Here is a 16,700-nt window from a genome sequence, read left to right on the forward strand (position 1 = left end):
CCAGCCCCTTAGGCTAGGAAGACATCTTGGGACACTGCCTCAGGCCTTGGGGATGGAAGCAGGCACTGGAGTACAGAGTGTGACCTGCCGGGATCCCAGGGATGGGATGGTAGAGGCTGGGGGCACCTTGCCTGTCCTCTCGTGCTCTTGAATGTGGTGGTGCAGACTGATCAGACTGTTCTGTCTCCTGTTGAATGAGACCCCTTCAAAGCAGAGGCCAGTGGAGCAGATCAGTGAAAGGAAAAGAGACAGGGCTCTTGCTCCACAAGGGAAGTGCAAATTGAAGTTTCGGTGCAGAGAGAGGTGGCACCCGTAGGGTGTAGGGCCAGGCCTCTGTCTGTTGTCCCTGTGTTTGTCTCTGGGAGTCTGCACCAGGAGGCCCATAAGCGCTGCTCTTTTTTTTGACAAGGTCTCATTCTGTAGTCTAGCTGATCTTGAACTCACTGTGATTCTTCCGCCTTAGCCTCCAGAGTTGGCAGCCAGAATTTTCACAAGTAAAATGCATGTCCTAGGGCTGAGAGTGTCGCTCAGTGCTTTAGCACAGTTTAGCAGGCTTGAGGCCCTGGTTTCCACCCCCAGCACCAAAAAAAAAAAAAAAAAAAAAAAAAAAAAGACCATTTGGTAGGAGCCAACAATTTAGCTGTTTGGAATTTATCCCAAGGGCACAATTTGTGAAACAAAACCAGCCTCAAACTCCAGCTCACAAGCTCACAAGCTCAAACCCAGCTTGGGGGGAAAAAATGATAAATTTGCAAACTGTCACAGCACCCGGGTGTGGTGGTACATGCCTATAATCTCAGCAATTGGGAGGCTGAGGCAGGAGGATAGACAGGAGTTTGAGGCCAGCCTGGAAAGGAATTCATGGTGACACCGTTTCAGCAGTATTACTGCGTGCACAGGCAGCCCTGTGAGGGAGAGAGAAGCAGCTGCCTTTGTACCTGAGGAAAGAGGCCAAAGATCAGTGGCTTGCCTGAGGGGACACAACTGGTCTGGTGAGAAGACCCACATCTGCTGGGCCATCTTGAGCCATCTGCTTGGGGCTTGTTCTGCGAGGTTTGAGACAGAGGCTCCTCTCACTGTGTGGCCCGGGCTGGCCTTGACTTGGTCTCCTGAGTACTGGAGCACAGTCTTGTGTCACCACACCTGGCCCGCTCTGGGTACTTTTCAATCTCTGTCTCCCTTGTGTGTGGGAGGCCTAGGGATTGAACCCAGGGCCTTTGCACTGAGCTATATCCAGTCCTTGTTATTTTTTGAGATAAATTTTTCCTAAGTCATTAAATTGCCCAAACTGGATTTGAATTTGTGATCCTCCTGCTTCAATCTCTCAGAGCACTGGGACTGTTTTTATTTTGAGGCAGTCTCTCTATTCTATATTGCCCAGAGTGGGTTCAAATTTGCAATCCTCTTGCCTCAGGCTCCTTGAGTATAGGGATTACAGGTGAGTTCTACCATGACTTGCCAGTTTAAATCTCTTGATAAATATTGCCAAATTACTCTCCAGAAACCTGACAGAGTTGGGCATGGTGTCACATGCCTGTAATCCCAGTGATCTGTAGGCTGAGGCAGGAGAATTGCTATGAGTTTGAGGCTAGCCTGGGTTACATAGTGAGTTCCAGGGCAGCCTGAACTACACAGTGAGACCCTGTTGCCAAAAAAAAAAAAAAAAAGCCTGGACATGGACAGATGGAAATGTTGCTCAATGGTAGAGCTCCTCTGGGTTTGATCCCCAATACTGCAAAAAAAAAAAAAAAAAAAAAAAAAAAGAAGGGATTTGTGGGGTTTTTATGGGTGGGACAGTCTCATTACATAGTCCAGGCTGGTACTAAATCTGCAATCCTCCTGCCTGGTCTCTATGTGTGCTGGGATTTCAGGCATGCACCACCACAACACTCGAAAGAGGCTGTTTTAACGTGGCTTCAGCAAGACTTCAGAGTCTCTGGTGCTGTAGCACAGCCAGGTTTATTTTCCTATTACTCTGTCAGAGCAAGCAGGAAGGCTGGCTTCATTTGCTACTTAGGGGTTCACACAAGTGGCCCCTGCCCCAGCCCAGAGTTTATCATCTGGAACCTGTGACTTCTCAGATACCCCAGGGAAAGAAAGGGATGGAGAGTGACTCAGCCAGTCTTCTTTCTTTCTTCTATCTTCTTTCTTGTCTTTTTGAGGCAGGGTTTTGTCTTTGTAGCCCAGGTTGACCTTGAATTCGAAGGACCCTCCTGAGTGCTGGGATTACAGCGTGCACCGTCACACCTGGCTACTTTATGTATTTAATGAATGCTTACAATGTGTTAAACACTATATATAAAACATTTAAGTATATGAGGCTTGTAGTCTAATGTGTGAACTAAAAGAGATACCAGATCAGAAGATGAGTTTTACTTGACATCATTTATTCCAAACATGTGCAAGGCATTCTGGGGAATATAAAGATAAACCAAAGTCTGGCACGGTAGTGCATGCCTATAATCTTAGCATTCAGAGGCTGAGGCAGGAGGATCGCCACAAGTTTGAGGCCACCCAGGATACATAGTGAATCCAGGCCAGCCTGAACTAAACAGCCAGACTCTGTCTCCAAAAAAAGAAAGAAAAAGAAAAAAGAAAGCAGTGGAATAGAGCTGGGAATTTAGCTCAGCAGGCATAAGTGCCTGCCTTGCAAGTGCACTGTCGTGAGTTCGATCCCTGGTACCGACTGAAAACACAAACAGTGAACAGAAGTAGTTCTTTAAAAAAAAAAAAACAACAACCCAAAATTGAGTAGAAAATAGTTACTCAAAACTTTTGCTGGGTGTGGTGGCACACAGTTATAATCCTAGCATTTGGGAGGTCAAGGCAGGAGGATTGCTGCAAGTTCCAGGCCATTCTAGAGTACATAGTGAATTCAAGGTCAGCCTGAACTGCATAGTGTGACCTTGTCTCAAAAAACATTTTTTTGGCTTTTCCATCATTTTTTAAAGGTATTTTATATACTGATCTTTTGCGAACTAGAGACTTGAGGTTCAGTATTTAAATTGTAGGACTTGAGGCTTGACTACAACTGCTTTTTTTTTTCTTTGGTACCAGGGATAGGACTCAAAACCTTGCGCTTGCTAGGCAGGCACTTGTTTGTGCGGCTGAACTACATCCCTGGCTTTTCTTTCTTTTTTGAGATGGAGTCTCACTCTATGTTCAGGCTGGTATTGAACTCACTCCCAGTGTGGCCCTGGCTGATCCTCCTGCCTCAGTGCTGGGATTACCGGCCTGCGCCACCACGCCCGGCTAAGATTCTTACGATTACTGGAATTAGTGGAACATTCTCTGGCTTTCGAGTCTCAAAACCAGAACTCTGACCTTTTAACAACATTTATCTAATTTAAAAATCTTTCCCCACCCACCTGGCTTTTAAATCTCTCAATCTTAGGGTCAGAATTCCTCACTGGATGCTGAGGCATCCGCCTGGCCTTTGGAAATCAATGGTTCTCCACCCTGACTGCACAGGGTGCTTTGGAAAAATCCGGACAATGGACCCGCCCAGAGATATTCTAATTTAATTGGCGCCTGCTGAGCCTCGGGCCCAGCCAGCTCCTAAACTGCTCAGGTGATTCTGAGGCGGCCAGCGGGAAGGACCGCAGGCATGGGTGGTATTTCTTTCTCTCCTGACTCCTGAGGCCCAAGGAGCAGAAGCGAGCTAGTCCGTGTGGTAGAAAAACAATCCTGAAAGCCGACCGGAGTGTTGGGTGAGTCCTTTTATTTACTTTGTGATTCAACAAATAATCAAGTAATCACTTATTGAGCTCAGGGCTAGAGCAAAGGCGAGCTCAGTGTCCTGGGGCCACCTGTAAAGACCTGGAAAACTGCCGGGAGGAGGTGACAGCTCAGCAGTGACTGGAGGCTGCTTGGAGGCTCTAAAGGAGGAGGAAGGGAAGGGGGAGCAGGATTTTGGATTGGGGAGGAGCTGGGTGGGCTGGCAGATGCCAGAGTTTGGATAACTGTTGGGTTCCCAGGTATAAAGAGGTAGACTAAAGAGTTTCGATTTGGGACCGCGGATAAGTTTAAACTTAACCAGAATGCGTTAAAGCTTTCTGGCAGGAAGTAGGGTATGCTGGGCATTGTAGTATACTCCTTAATCTCAGCACTCCCAGCATTTGGGAAGCTGAGACAGGAGGATCCCTAGGAGTTTGAGGCCAATTTAGACTACATAGTGAGTTCAAAGCCTGAATTACACAGTAAGATCTTGTCTCAAAAATCCTCACAAACAAATAAACAAGCAAAAACTCCAAAAAATCAACCCTCCAAAAACAAACCAAAATACACACATACAACAAAACAAAACAGGGTATGTTTGCAGAATACTGATATTTGAACAAGTTTTAATGGTTTGACTGATCATCCTCCATTCTCTATCCTACCTGGACTAAGTAGCAGCTAGACATGGTTACAGTTCCTGTCACTGTTTGCAGAGGATCCCAAGGGGCAGTTGGAAAGGGGTTTAAAAATTTTCCCTTTGGTATTGAGGGCTGAACCCAGGGATGTTCTGCTACTGTGCTGCCTCTGCAGCCCTGTTCAGTCTGTGTCTGTGTCTATCTCTGTGTCTCTGTTCTCTCCCTCTCTCCAAGGTGTATTTCACGCTGGCTTTGAACTGTGTAATCCAGACTAGTCTCAAACTCCCAGTAATCCTCCTGCTTCAGCCTCTGATGTGCTGAGATTACAGACACGCGCCACCCACACCCAGGTTGTTTTTACTGTATTTGTTTGTTTGAGACAGGGTCTTATGATGCAGTGCAGGCTATATTTGAATTCAACGTATGTAACCCAGGGTAGTCTTGAACTCATGGCAATCCTCCTGCCTCAGCCAACCAGCCTTTTGAGTACCTGGGATTACAGGTATGTGCCATCTCTCCTCTAATGTTTTTGATTTGTTTTTGGTACCAGGGATCAAACTCACAACCTCACACCTGCTAAGCAGGCACTTACACCACTGAGCTAAATCCCTGACCTCGTTTTTTTTTGTTGTTGTTGTTTTTTAGAGCTGCTAATTTATCATTTTCTTTTTTGTGGTGCTGGGGATTAAATTTAGGCTTGTGCACTGGAGGCAAGAACTCTACTACTGAGCCACATCCCCCCCACTAATGTTATTGAAGTGACTAATTGAACATAAATAGCACTCATCCTGGGTTAGGCCCAGGACAAATAAATTCAGGGTCTCTGAGCCTTACCACTTTCCTTCCTGTGACTTGCTAGGGCCAGGGAATGTGATACTTCTTATCAGGCAGTTTGTCTAACTTGCCTTAGAGCAAGTAAACAAATTTAAAAGATCAAGCCTCTGTTGCCTTAGGCTCCCTCCTGTTCCTGCTCTTGGCTGTTTTTTATCCTTATTCAGGACTCAAGGACAAATAGGTCACACTATGGAATCATCCTAGTCATAGTCCTATGGGCTAAGACACTTGCTCTCTGGTTATGGAAGAGCCAGCAGTTCTTGGATTTAAGGATCATGACCTTCAAGACAAGTTATGGGTCAGAAATGTAGATTTCAAAGTCTTGTTCCAGAGCTACTGATGGGGCTGGTTGGGTTCCTTCTCATGTCCTTCCAGTGTGCTTCTGGCCACCTCAGCTGTTGGGGGGTTAGAGAACAGGCCTGAGGAACTCTGTCGCTGCTGGGAACTGAACCCACGGGGGCCTTGACAGGCCAGGCCAGGGTTTCTCCGGTGCTGAGCTAATCCACCACCCTGGTGAACTCTGGATTTGTGGTCCTCTTGCCTAGTCAGCTCAGAACTTTGCACGGTGCTTGGTTTTCAGTTCAAACTGTTTCTGGGTTAGCTCCTTAATTGAGCTATTCTGCTCAGCAGAGGACCTGAGATCCCACAGATAAGAGAGGGTTAGGAGTAAGCATTAAGTATCTAGCTAGGTCTCTTATCCTTTCAGTCCCACTTACCTGAAGAGCCAGATTTCTGAAAGCTCAGTAACCCTAGAGGGGAATATTACAGGGAGGGCTGGATTCCTGGTCTCTCCACACCTCTGCAAGCTAACTCTGTCAAGAACAGAGCCTTAAAACAATCACCATGCTGGATAGAGATTTCTGTCTTCTGTGTTCACCTGTGGAGTGACAGGGGCACAGATTTAGGCAAACATAACCCGCTTTTTTTTTTTTTTTCTTGTGGAGCTGGAGAGTAAACCCAGCACCTTGGACAAACAGCTCTGCCACTGAGCTGCACTCCCACGGCCATGACTCATTTCTGCCTAAGGTCCCTCCACTTTTTTTTTTTACTTTCCAAAATGGTTTCACTAAGCAGTAGTTCAGGCTGGACTTGAACTCACTGTGTAGCCCTGGCTGGCCTTGAACTTGTAGCACTGCTGCCTCAGCCTTCTGAGTGCTGGGATTACAGGTGTGCATCACTGTGCCTGGCAGTCCTTCACTTCTGAAGCACTGGAGGTCCATGTGCGTAACACATTCATTCCTTAGAAAGACTGGCGAGTATGGTGCTCCCAAGTCCTCCACAACTCACTGCATGAGGACATCTAAGATGTGAATTTTTTGGCTTTTATCATCCTTAGTTACTTCCTTAATGTACTTAATGTAAGAGTGTACAGATGTGGGGTCTTAAAACTTGCTTGTAATTAAGATATGGTTCATTTTTATTGCTTGAGATAAAACCTGGTCCAAGGGACTCAAATATAATATACAAAATAAAGTGTATGTGGGCAGGCCCTAAGGGAAAAACAAAAAAAAAAGGATAAAGAGTTTGCCAGGATTCTTAAGTTTACTTAGTCACTTCAGGGAGAATAAAAATCCCAGCACCTGCATTATTTAAAAAAAACAAAAAGCAAACCCACACCTTATAAACATTCTCTTTGAAATACCTGAATGAACTAGATTGAATTATAAACTAATGGCTTGTAAAAATTCACCTTGAGCAAGCTACTGAAGATCTAAATGAAAGAGTTAGGGAGAGACTTAGGAAACCCAACCTGCTGTTTGTTTGTTTTATCTGTAATGTAACTCAAAAGTAGCCAAGCATGGGAGCTCTCCCTGTGTTTGGTTTCCCTGGGCCGAGCTTGTGAATGCCAAGATTTAATCTAAAGAGGTTTGTGTTTTAAAAACTAACAACCAAGTAATAAAACACCTATAAAAGGGTTTTATAATGGAACCGGTGACAGTTTGGAGTGTAGGATTACACCTCTCCTGCTCCCCTCTCCCTTTTCCTATCCGTTCATTCAACTCTGTGCCCTTTGTCTAGGCTCCTTCTCACCTTGCTGCTAAGATGCCTAAGTAGGGGAGCTCACACCCCAAAGTAGCAGACCATCTTTAAAAGTGAAGCGAGGATTGTGGTCTGCATCTGAGGACAGGGCTGTCGCTGCTTGCTTTGTTTGTCTGAGATAAGAGCGAAGATAAGTTGTTCTGACAAAGTACCTACTAGTGGTAGTTGTTCAGTGGTTTCTAATGGAGAGTTAAGGGCTACAAGAAGCCCAATGGGGCAGGCAGGCGCGGGCTTCCTCCCCCAGCACCCTGTACCACCCCACCAGCGCCCAAGCCTGCCCGAACTCCAGGGGCTGACTTTGGGCAACAGGTGGTTTTCCAGCCAGGCCATTAGGCCTGAAACTTGGTGCTTTTTTTCTGAGCCATAGTTCTCCTCCCCCTCCCAAAGAAATGGCGCCTGGGAGGGAAAACTTCTATCCCAAACTCGGAGCCATTTCTCTAGTCTACCTTTCCCATATTCTTAAGTGCCCTCCTTCAGCATCCCACCCACACGGGAGGCGCCAGGGCCACTCTCTCGAGTCTGGAGGGAACTAGGAGGCCGCAGTGTGGCCCGGCGTGGGCAGCCAGAGGATCCCCCAGCCTCCCTCCTGTGGGCCTCAGGAACTCGGGGGGCCCAGGGGAAGCCTGGAAAACCGAACTTCGCCATCAGCCTTCTTCACAGCGCTGTTTTTGAGGAGGAGGGGGGAAGGGCCCCCAGCCATCTCCCCCTCCTCCAGCCCCTGCCATCCAGCTGCACAGCCCAAGAAACACCCAGAACGCAGCTCCGAGCTCGCCAGCCCCTGGCAGGCTGGGAGAGGGCATCTGGAGGGGCAGCTCCTCGCCAGCCCGCGCCTGACATCCCCACTCCCACCCAGGGATGCCTCCGCCGTGCCCTGTCCGCAGTCGCTGAATGTCACTGCTCCCTCTTGCTCCCGATCAGGGCAGACACAGCTCCTGAGGCGTCCCAACCCCAAAACTGCCGCGATCGCCCGAGGGCACCAGGCCGGGGCGAAGGACTAAGTTTAGGGCCCACGGCTGCGGGAGGGGGGCGCGCTGGCGAGGACCGCACCTCGTTCCCGGCCCCAGTGGGCACACTCCCCGCCCCAGCCGTCCCCATCCTCCCGCGGACACCGGCGTCCCCGCCCTCCCCGAGGGCGGCGAGCGGAGCCCCCCGGGGCGGAGGCAGGTACCCCCGGGGCGGGGACTGGGGCGGGCGGGGTCCGGGCTGCGCCCCCGGCCGGGCCGGGCGGGCTGGCGGGCGGCGCGGGGGGAGCGGGGCTGGGCGGCGCTGCCTCGGGCTCTGTGCGCTGCAGCCCGGAGCCGAGGAGGAGGAGGAGGCGGAGGAGGAGAAGGAGGCGGCGGCGGTGGGTCCCGGGCGGGGGGAGCGCGGCGCTGCGGACCCGGGCGGCTGGCAAAGGACGAGGCGGAGGCTGAGGAAGGCAGCGGGGAGACCCGGGCTGCAGCAACAAAGGGCAGCGAGCGATTGGCCGGGCTGCGGGCGAGGTTAGCCGGGGACCGGGGTGGCCGGAGGCAGCGGCGAACGGTGCACGTGCTTGCAGACACGGGCGAGTGTGAAGCCCGGGGGGGTGTACGCCCGGTGGGTAGGGGCTCGCTCCCCCTCGGCGTGGGATGGCGAGGAGGCTGCAGCGACGGCGTTCCGCCTGCACCCTGCCTGGGGCTTGCAGGGTAGGGGTGTGTGTGCGGGGGAGGGTGCGAGCCAGGGGGCGGGCGAGTAGTCGCCCGGGACGGGACAGGAGAGAGGGTGGAGGAGGGGGCGGGATGGAACGCTCCGGGCGGCGCGCCCGTCCGCGCGCTCCACCGCGGGAGCTGACGACTGAGAACCTCGAATTTTAACTTCGCGTGCCCGCCCGCACGCGCCCACCCCTAAATCCTGCGGCCGCCGCCAGCGATCAGCTCTCACACAAACTTTAGCTGCGGGCTAGGGGCTTTGGGGTTGAGTGGGGGAGGGGAGAGGGAAAAAGCTCCTGATTGGCGTTGCCTGCAGCCAATGGAGCCAAGCGCCTCTGCTGCGCGTAGACCCAATCCATTTGTAGAGGCACAGGGGCGAAGAGGGGGAAGTCGAGGTGCCGCGGTGTCTGGGAGCGAGAAAAAGGGCTGGACCAATAGGTGCCCGGAAGAGGCGGGCCCAGCGGGCTGTTGATTGGAACTGGCCGTGGACCCTCCCCTGGGGTGGTGCCGGAGGGGGGATGATGGGTCGAGAGGTGTGTCTATGTGGAGGCGAGATGACCGGCAGGAAGTTGCCCCAATGGGCTTCGGAGTGGTTAGTGAATGTATGACGGACAGATGCGGAGGCCAACGGGTGGCCTTCAGTGTCTGTGGTTTCGTCCAATGGAGCAGCGCCGAGGCGGGGCCGCGTCTCGGGTTTAATGAGACTCCATTGGGCTGTAATCAGTGTCATGTCGGATTCATGTCAACGACAACAACAGGGGGACACAAAATGGCGGCGGCTTAGCTCCTATCCCTGGCGGCGGCGGCAGCGGTGGCGGAGGCGACGGCACCTCCTCCAGGCGGCAGCCGTGGGTTTTTTTCCAGGCAGCGGCAGCGCCCCCGGCAGGCGAGGTGGCGGTGGCGCGCAGCCAGGTCTGTCACCCACCCCGCGCGTTCCCTGGGGGAGGAGACTGGACGGGAGGGGGACCTGGGGGGGAAGTCGGGGGCTTGCGACGCCCCTCCCACAGGCCTCTGCGCGAGGGTCACCGCAGGGCCGCGCGGGGTCAGGCTGCCCCTCAGCGTGACGGTAGGGGGCGGGGGAAAAGGGGAGGAGGGATAGGCCCCTCCCCCGGCAGGGCCTCCAGGGCAAGGGGCGGGACTTAATGGTAGAGGGGCGGGGTAATCGCTGGGGGCGGGGTTTGAGGGAGTCGGAAAGCGGGGGGCAGGGAGGGGATTCCTGTGAGGGAGGCCACTGGTTGGAACGGTGGGGGGCCGGCTAGGGTTTTGGAGGGACTGGCGATGGTTAGCAGGGAGGGGACGCTGGAGGTGTGGAAGATGTTCAGAGAGAGTAGGGAAGGATACAGTTTTGGAGGTGCAGACCCGGGGCCGAGGGCTGTGAAGACAGGTGAAATGAGGGGGAGACAGGAGTTGTCTAGGGGCATAGCCAGGGTGGTGTGGGTGTGGTGGATGTGCCCTAGGCTGGGAAAGCTTTGCAGAGTAGCTGCCGCCGTCGGGAGGAGTCTTGTCCTGGGGTTCAGGGCCACTTGCTGTGATGGGAAACACCTGCCTGGGTGAAGCTGCAGATTGGAATAGGAAGGGGGTGTAATGAGCATTTTAAAAATTGGAAGGGTGGAATGGTTACATTTGGGAGAGTTTTTAAAAAAGTGATGCTAATATGAAAAAAGTGGAGAGCAAGGAGGCTGCATCTAACTTGCAAAATATATTTGTAGCAGAAAATCTCCTGGGGGCGCAGGTGTGTGTGTGTGATTTGCAGTTGCGGAGACATTGGGCAGGACTGGGCCATAGGTCCCCGCAGTAAGTCGTGAACTGTGTCCCCCGTGCGCGGAGGTCAAGAAATTTCGGGAAACAGAGTTTTCCTTAGCCAGATGAAACTTGAGTCTTGAAGGTGGAGGAGTGTCCAGTTTTTCAAGAAAAGACAAGGCTACCTTGGGGAAGGACGTTGTATTTTTTTGGGTTGCTGGTACTTTGGTGTCTACAGAATGCAGGGAGTGGGGGATGAGGGGTGAAGACAGGAGAGGCTAGATAACAGATGGCTTCCTATATGCGGTGAAAGACTTGAAGCCCAGAAGTTGGGAGAGAGTGTTGGGATGTGAGAATATTAGAGATTATGAAGGGGTAAGCGATAAAGGTTATAAATGTGGGAAATGGGAAAAGTGAACTAACAAACAAGAAGTGTATTTGGGGTGGAGGTACAAGGAAAGGCAAGCTGTATAGTAGTTCAAGAGCATAAATGCTTAGGAGTGGAGGTATCAAGTGGGAATTAATTATATCAGGATAGTTTGTTTTGTGGTGTTGCAATAAAGTTTTTTTTTTAAAATACATTTCTCCCTTGTCTTTTGTACCCTAGATTTTCTTGCATGACACTGAAATAAAATGTTTTTTTTCCCCCTTATTCATAAATTCCTTACACGTCTTGTTCTGTAATTCAGGTTGGCTGACCTTGAATGTACTATGTAGTTCAGGCTCATCTTGAACTCCTGGGGATCCTCCTGCTTCGGCCTCCCAGGTGCTAGGATTACAGGCTTGTGCTACGGTGCCTGGCTTGTTTTTCGCTTTTAAGGAAAGGGCTGCGTACTGTGATGCATGCCTATAATCTCAGTTACTCTGAGAAGCTGAGGCAGCAGGATCCCAAGTTTAAGGCTATTTGGGCAGTTCAATGAGATCCTGTTTTTTTTTTTTTTTTTTTTTTTTTTTTTGTACTGGGGATTGAACTCATAACCTCTTGTCACGCAGGCGCTGTGCCACTGAGCTATGTCTCCAACCCCTTTTTGGGTCTTTCAGATAGGGTCTTGCTATGCATTTCAGGCTGGCCTTGAACTCACTTTGTAGCCCTGGCTGGTCTCTTGCATCAGTCCTCCTGCCTCAGCCTTGTGAATGCTGGGATTACAAGTGTGAGTCACCATGCCCAGCCTGAGATCCTGTTTTAAAAATAAATAGGGCTAGGGATTTAGCTAATTATAGAGTACGTACCTGGTATGTATGAAGCTCTACGTTGGGTCACAGTACTGAAACAACAAAAAAGAATATTTCAGAAAGGATAAAATTCTTACCTGAGGGCACACTTGAAGTGCCAGCACACAGGCAGGACACTGAGTTCAAGACCAGCCTGGACTACCTGCTTTTTGGTTGACTGGCTGATGGTGATGGTTGGTGGTCAGAAGTTTTGCTTACTGGCCAGGCCTGGGCCTCTGATTAGAGTGAATATATGTCCTTCCCCAGGCAGCATGTGTTTATTTCATGCATTTCTTGCCAACGCAGTTTGGAGCGTGTCAGCTGGGAGGTGTAATGTGAACGAAAGGTAAGCAGGGTGAGTAATGGAAAGCAGGAGAAGTTTGATAAGTAATTTTTTTTTTTGGCTCTTCGAGGCAGGGTTTCAGTGTGCAGTTCAGGCTGGCCTTGAATTCGCTTTTGTAGCCCAGGCTGGTCTCATACTTGCAGTGATCCTCCTGCCTCAGCCTCTCAGGGCCAGGATTACAGGTTTAGGCCAACCCTGTTGGGCTCCTGATAAGTAATTTTAATGTGTTTGAGAAACTTACTGACTTCCGTTTGCCAGTTAGAACAAGACTTAAGTGATCTGGTTCTCGATTCTGTGGTTCTCTGAAGATATCCTGCTTTTCCACGTACATAAGCACTGGTGCATTTGTTTTGAGAGAAAAAGAATGTTATGAAAGTAGGAATGTGTGTGTTATAGTGGTCAGAGTTTGCTTGTGGAATGGTTAAGTGGTGCATGGACGGGAAAAATGGGATTAAGGAATATTTATCTATCATGCCCTAATTTGTGTTTCCTAAGCACGATACCCATGGTTCTCTTAAGTGTTTTCTAGTAGACTAGAGAAGGAGAGTATACTATAATTCTCAGGTAGTCTATTCCATTGCTGCTGTATATTGTGGTTCCCACTTTGGGGCAACAGTGAACAAAGCAGGGCTGGGGATTTAGCTCAGCGGCATAAGCACCTGTCTTGCAAGCAGGCGGTCGTGGGTTCGATCCCCGGTACTGATTAAAAAAAAAAACAACACAAAAAAACAGTGAACAAAGCTGCTTTGAGTATTCTTATCCATGGCATGTGGGGCCCATGTGTACATGTTTCTCTAAGGTGTGCATCTAGGAAAGAAGTTGTTTTCATAGGCAGGATGATCATTTATTGTAATTACCCTGTCCCATTGTATTTACAACATCTTTAATTCTCAAAGTGTCTAGGTTTGGATGCTCATGTGGTCCCCTTCATTATAGGTCTGCTTTTCTTCATAGATTGTATCCACCAGTAGAACTGTTTTCCCAAGTTTTTTTACCAAGTTGTGCTCCCTCCAGCATTTACCTGATTAGTAATCCCGCTGAACAGCTTTTTCATGTATTTATTAGCCATTTGTGTTTCCTTATTCTTAAAGTTCCTGTTCAGACCCCTTGCCACACACACTTTTAATTGGTCCTTGTGTCTTTTATTGGTATTTAGAAGTTCTTTATTTACTGTGAATACAAGTCCTTTGTCCTGTGTGTATGTTGCAGATCCTTTCCTTTCTCTGCCTTGCCTCTTTGACTTGCTTTATGATGTCTTTTAATGAACAGGAGTTCTTAATTTTAATGGAGTCAAATTTATTGGTCTTTTCTTTATGGTTTGGGCTTTTTGTGTCTTATTTTAAGAGTCTTTTCCTACCCAGAGGTCAAGAAGATATTCTTCTATACAGTGTTCTCTCCTAAGAGCTTTGTTGACCTTAAAAGATATATGAGTAAAATACACTTCTTGACCTCAACCTTGCCATTATAAATCTGTTTTTGCCTCTCTTCACTTTCCTCTGTTCTCTGTCTTGAATTTTTACTTGTCTATAGCTATAACTAAGAGCCAGGTGCTGACTTCCCGTCCCTTAGGAGAAAATGGTCATATAGCCAGAAGTTGAGCCAGATTAGATTTTACAGGTCTCCAGCTGACTGTGTTGCCCTTTTCGCTTTTATGAGCTAGCATTTTATTGTGTTCCTGCTATGGGCCTGCCACCATCCTTCCTTCTTTCATATTTGCTATCTAAATGACTCCTTACAGTTATGCGTTCTCATTTTTACAGACGAAAAAGCTGAAACATACTGATTTAGTAACATATCCAGTCATCCCAAAATGTATGTAGTTGGCAAAGTGGGATCTGGATGTGTGGACACTAATTCCCGTCATATCACACCTGCCTGTTGAGTAAGATTCCCGAAACCTACCTTTTGACAGTATTCAGAATCAAAGAGGAAAAACATCCTTTCCCTTTCCTCTTTCTCTTTTTCTTTTGGTGCTGGAGACGGCACACAGAACTGGCTTCTGCCAGGCCAGTGCTCTACCTCTGAGCTACATCTCCAGCCCCATCTTCCTTTTAATGCAGTGTGCACTAGTGTACAAAAAGGGGATTAAGTATCCTTTGTATGTTAAAGTGAGTAGCAAACAAATGTGTTCATTTTTAAAAGTAGATTTATGATTTTCTTGATTCTTAAAAGGGAACCCTAATTTGTATTGGATTTCTAGCCTGAACATCTTAATAGAATATCCCGAAATCTGATTTTTCCTAGCCCCCCCCCCCCCCGGGATTTCTTGTGTGGTTCAGGCTGCCTTGAATTCATTATGTATCTCAGGGAGGCTTCAAACTTGTGTCCTCCTGCCTCAGCCTCCCGAGTGCTGTGATTACAGGCATGGGTCTGTTTTTTTCCAAAATAATCTTTAAAAATTCATTTTTTCTTAACACATTGTTCTCAGCCTTTGTCATTAAGAACTAGCTAAAAGCTAATTTGTAATTAGGGAGGAATTTGGATTGATAGACATTTTCAAATGCCAAAAAAAGACACTCCGAATTAGTAGATTATTTCTTAGGTGAAAGTGCTTAATTATCATTATTACTAATCAGTATAACCTGGTTCCAAAGGCCTGTTGACTTCAAATGACTTTTTCATCTTCTCTTTAAAATCCTCTGTTTTACAAGGGATCAGATTTCCTGTGAGGTTCCTAACAGCGTGATTAAATTTTAGAGACTGAAACTGTTGAGCGCTTAAATGGAGAAATGACTATGCAAACCTAATTCCTGGGTTTCACCGGGAGATTTGGGACATGCCTCCACTAATTTATGATGATGATGTTGAAACTAATCTTTGCTAGGGATTATGGAAGCCATAATAGTTTATTGATGGTTCAGTTATTGTTTGTTGAAGCAGATTTACACAATTACAGTTTAATGACATAACAAGGATATTGTCAACTAGGAGAGCATGACATGAAAAATTAAACTTCCAATTAATATAATATGTATTAGTTGAAATGATAATTTTCATGGTGATTTAGCCTCTTAGAAATCCTTAGAAAACATTATTAGCTTATGAATTGAAAACTCTATGTTAATGAGTAGTGGGAAAGAATTTAGTATTAACCTAAAAAGAGAGGGAATTAAATATTCAGTCCAACTCACATTTATTGAGTGGCTGCTTGGGTTCGCTGCTGAATTAGACTTATAAGTTGAACAAGATTGATGTGTGGAGAGATGAAATAGTACTTACTTTTGTCTTTAAGCCACTCTTTCCTCTGGCTTGTAGTGGTTAGGTACTGCTAGCAGTGATTCAGACATTCAGCAGATTTGTGTGTGTGTACACTGCACTGTATATTATTGTGTTGGCTGCTCCTCCAGTAGATTCCTGCTACATCTGTCACATTCACATGCTGCAGTCTGTCTTTAGTCATAGCCAACTTTTTGTTTTTGCTTTCAATTTATGTGTATATGTGTTTATTTTGTGCTCCTGGAGGTGGAACCCAGGGCTTTTACACTAAGCCACACCCTAGCCTTTTTTTTTTTTTTTAAATGAAGTAGTCTCCCTAAGTCAATAGAGATCTTGAGTCACTAAGTTGTCTAAGTAAGCCTCAAGTTTGTGATAATAGTAGGATGCCTGAGCTTCCCAGAGTGCTAGGATTACAGGTATGTTCCACTAGAGTGGGCTTTGTTTGTTTGTTTTGGGTTTTGGTTTTTTTGAGACTAAGTCTTGCTTTGTAGTCCAGGCTGGCCCCAGTTCCCTATGTAGCCCCGGCTGGCCTTTCCTGTGTCAGCCTCCCAAGTGTGTACCACCACGGCTGGTTCTTTGCTTGTTTTTTTCGAGTTCGGCTCTCACTGTGTAGCACAGGCTGTCCTTGAACTGCAGTTTGTCCTTGAACTTGCTGTGTAGCCCAGGTTGAGATTGTAGGCATGCACCATCATCGCCAGCTACCGACTTTCTTATCCCTCTTCTCTGCACACCTGCTCCAGGCAGTAGGCATGTATGCTGATGACCCTTTTGCCAGACAGTTCATTCTTAGTTTCTGTCCTTTCTCTTCTGTTCGCTTCCTTCATTCACCCCACTGATGTTTTCAGTTTGCTTTTTTTAGACAAGGTCTCACAGTGCAATTCAGGTTGGTCTTGAACTCACTGTGCAACCTAAGCTGTGGCAACAAATAGTTACCGAACCCAATTTATGGTCAAGTTTTGGGCCTGGCCAATTTTGGGCCATGCAAAGATGAATCAAGCATTCTTAAGAATTGTACAGTCTCGTAAGAGATAAGAGCAAGATCCAAGTAAACATAATACAGAATTGGAAGTCTAGCAAAATAGTAAGTAGTGAATGAATGAAGAGTCAATTTTGGCGTGGTGGCTACTACCTATATAATCCCAGTACTAGGGGTGCTGAAGCAGGAAGATGGAGATTCAAAGTCGGCTTGGGCTGCAGAGTGTGTTCAAGACTGGCCTGTACTACATAGTGAAACCTTGTCTTAAAAAAACCAAACCAACTCCCAGTAGTAAGAAAGCTAAAAGTTTCCTGTGA

General features: G+C 48.0%; 1 protein-coding gene across 6 annotated transcripts in view; it reads left to right on the forward strand.

Moving 5' to 3' along the window:
- Positions 1-3,689: 3,689 nt before the first annotated feature.
- Positions 3,690-16,700, forward strand: part of Kat6b (lysine acetyltransferase 6B) — a 192,135-nt gene continuing 179,124 nt past the window's right edge. The window contains exon 1 of one of the 6 annotated variants that reach the window (XM_063238696.1): positions 3,690-3,710. The gene's annotated coding sequence lies outside the window, so the exon portion shown is untranslated. Of the gene's footprint in view, positions 3,711-8,254; positions 8,394-8,573; positions 8,711-9,294; positions 9,809-16,700 lie in introns of those variants that run through there. The other 5 variants (XM_023566761.2, XM_003473808.5, XM_013156750.3 and 2 more) reach the window with 5 other exon arrangements.

The sequence above is a fragment of the Cavia porcellus genome, unplaced genomic scaffold, assembly GCF_034190915.1.
Source record: "Cavia porcellus strain 051 isolate PalLab524CR breed Dunkin Hartley unplaced genomic scaffold, mCavPor4.1 scaffold_28, whole genome shotgun sequence".
NCBI classification, from domain to species: Eukaryota; Metazoa; Chordata; class Mammalia; order Rodentia; family Caviidae; genus Cavia; species Cavia porcellus.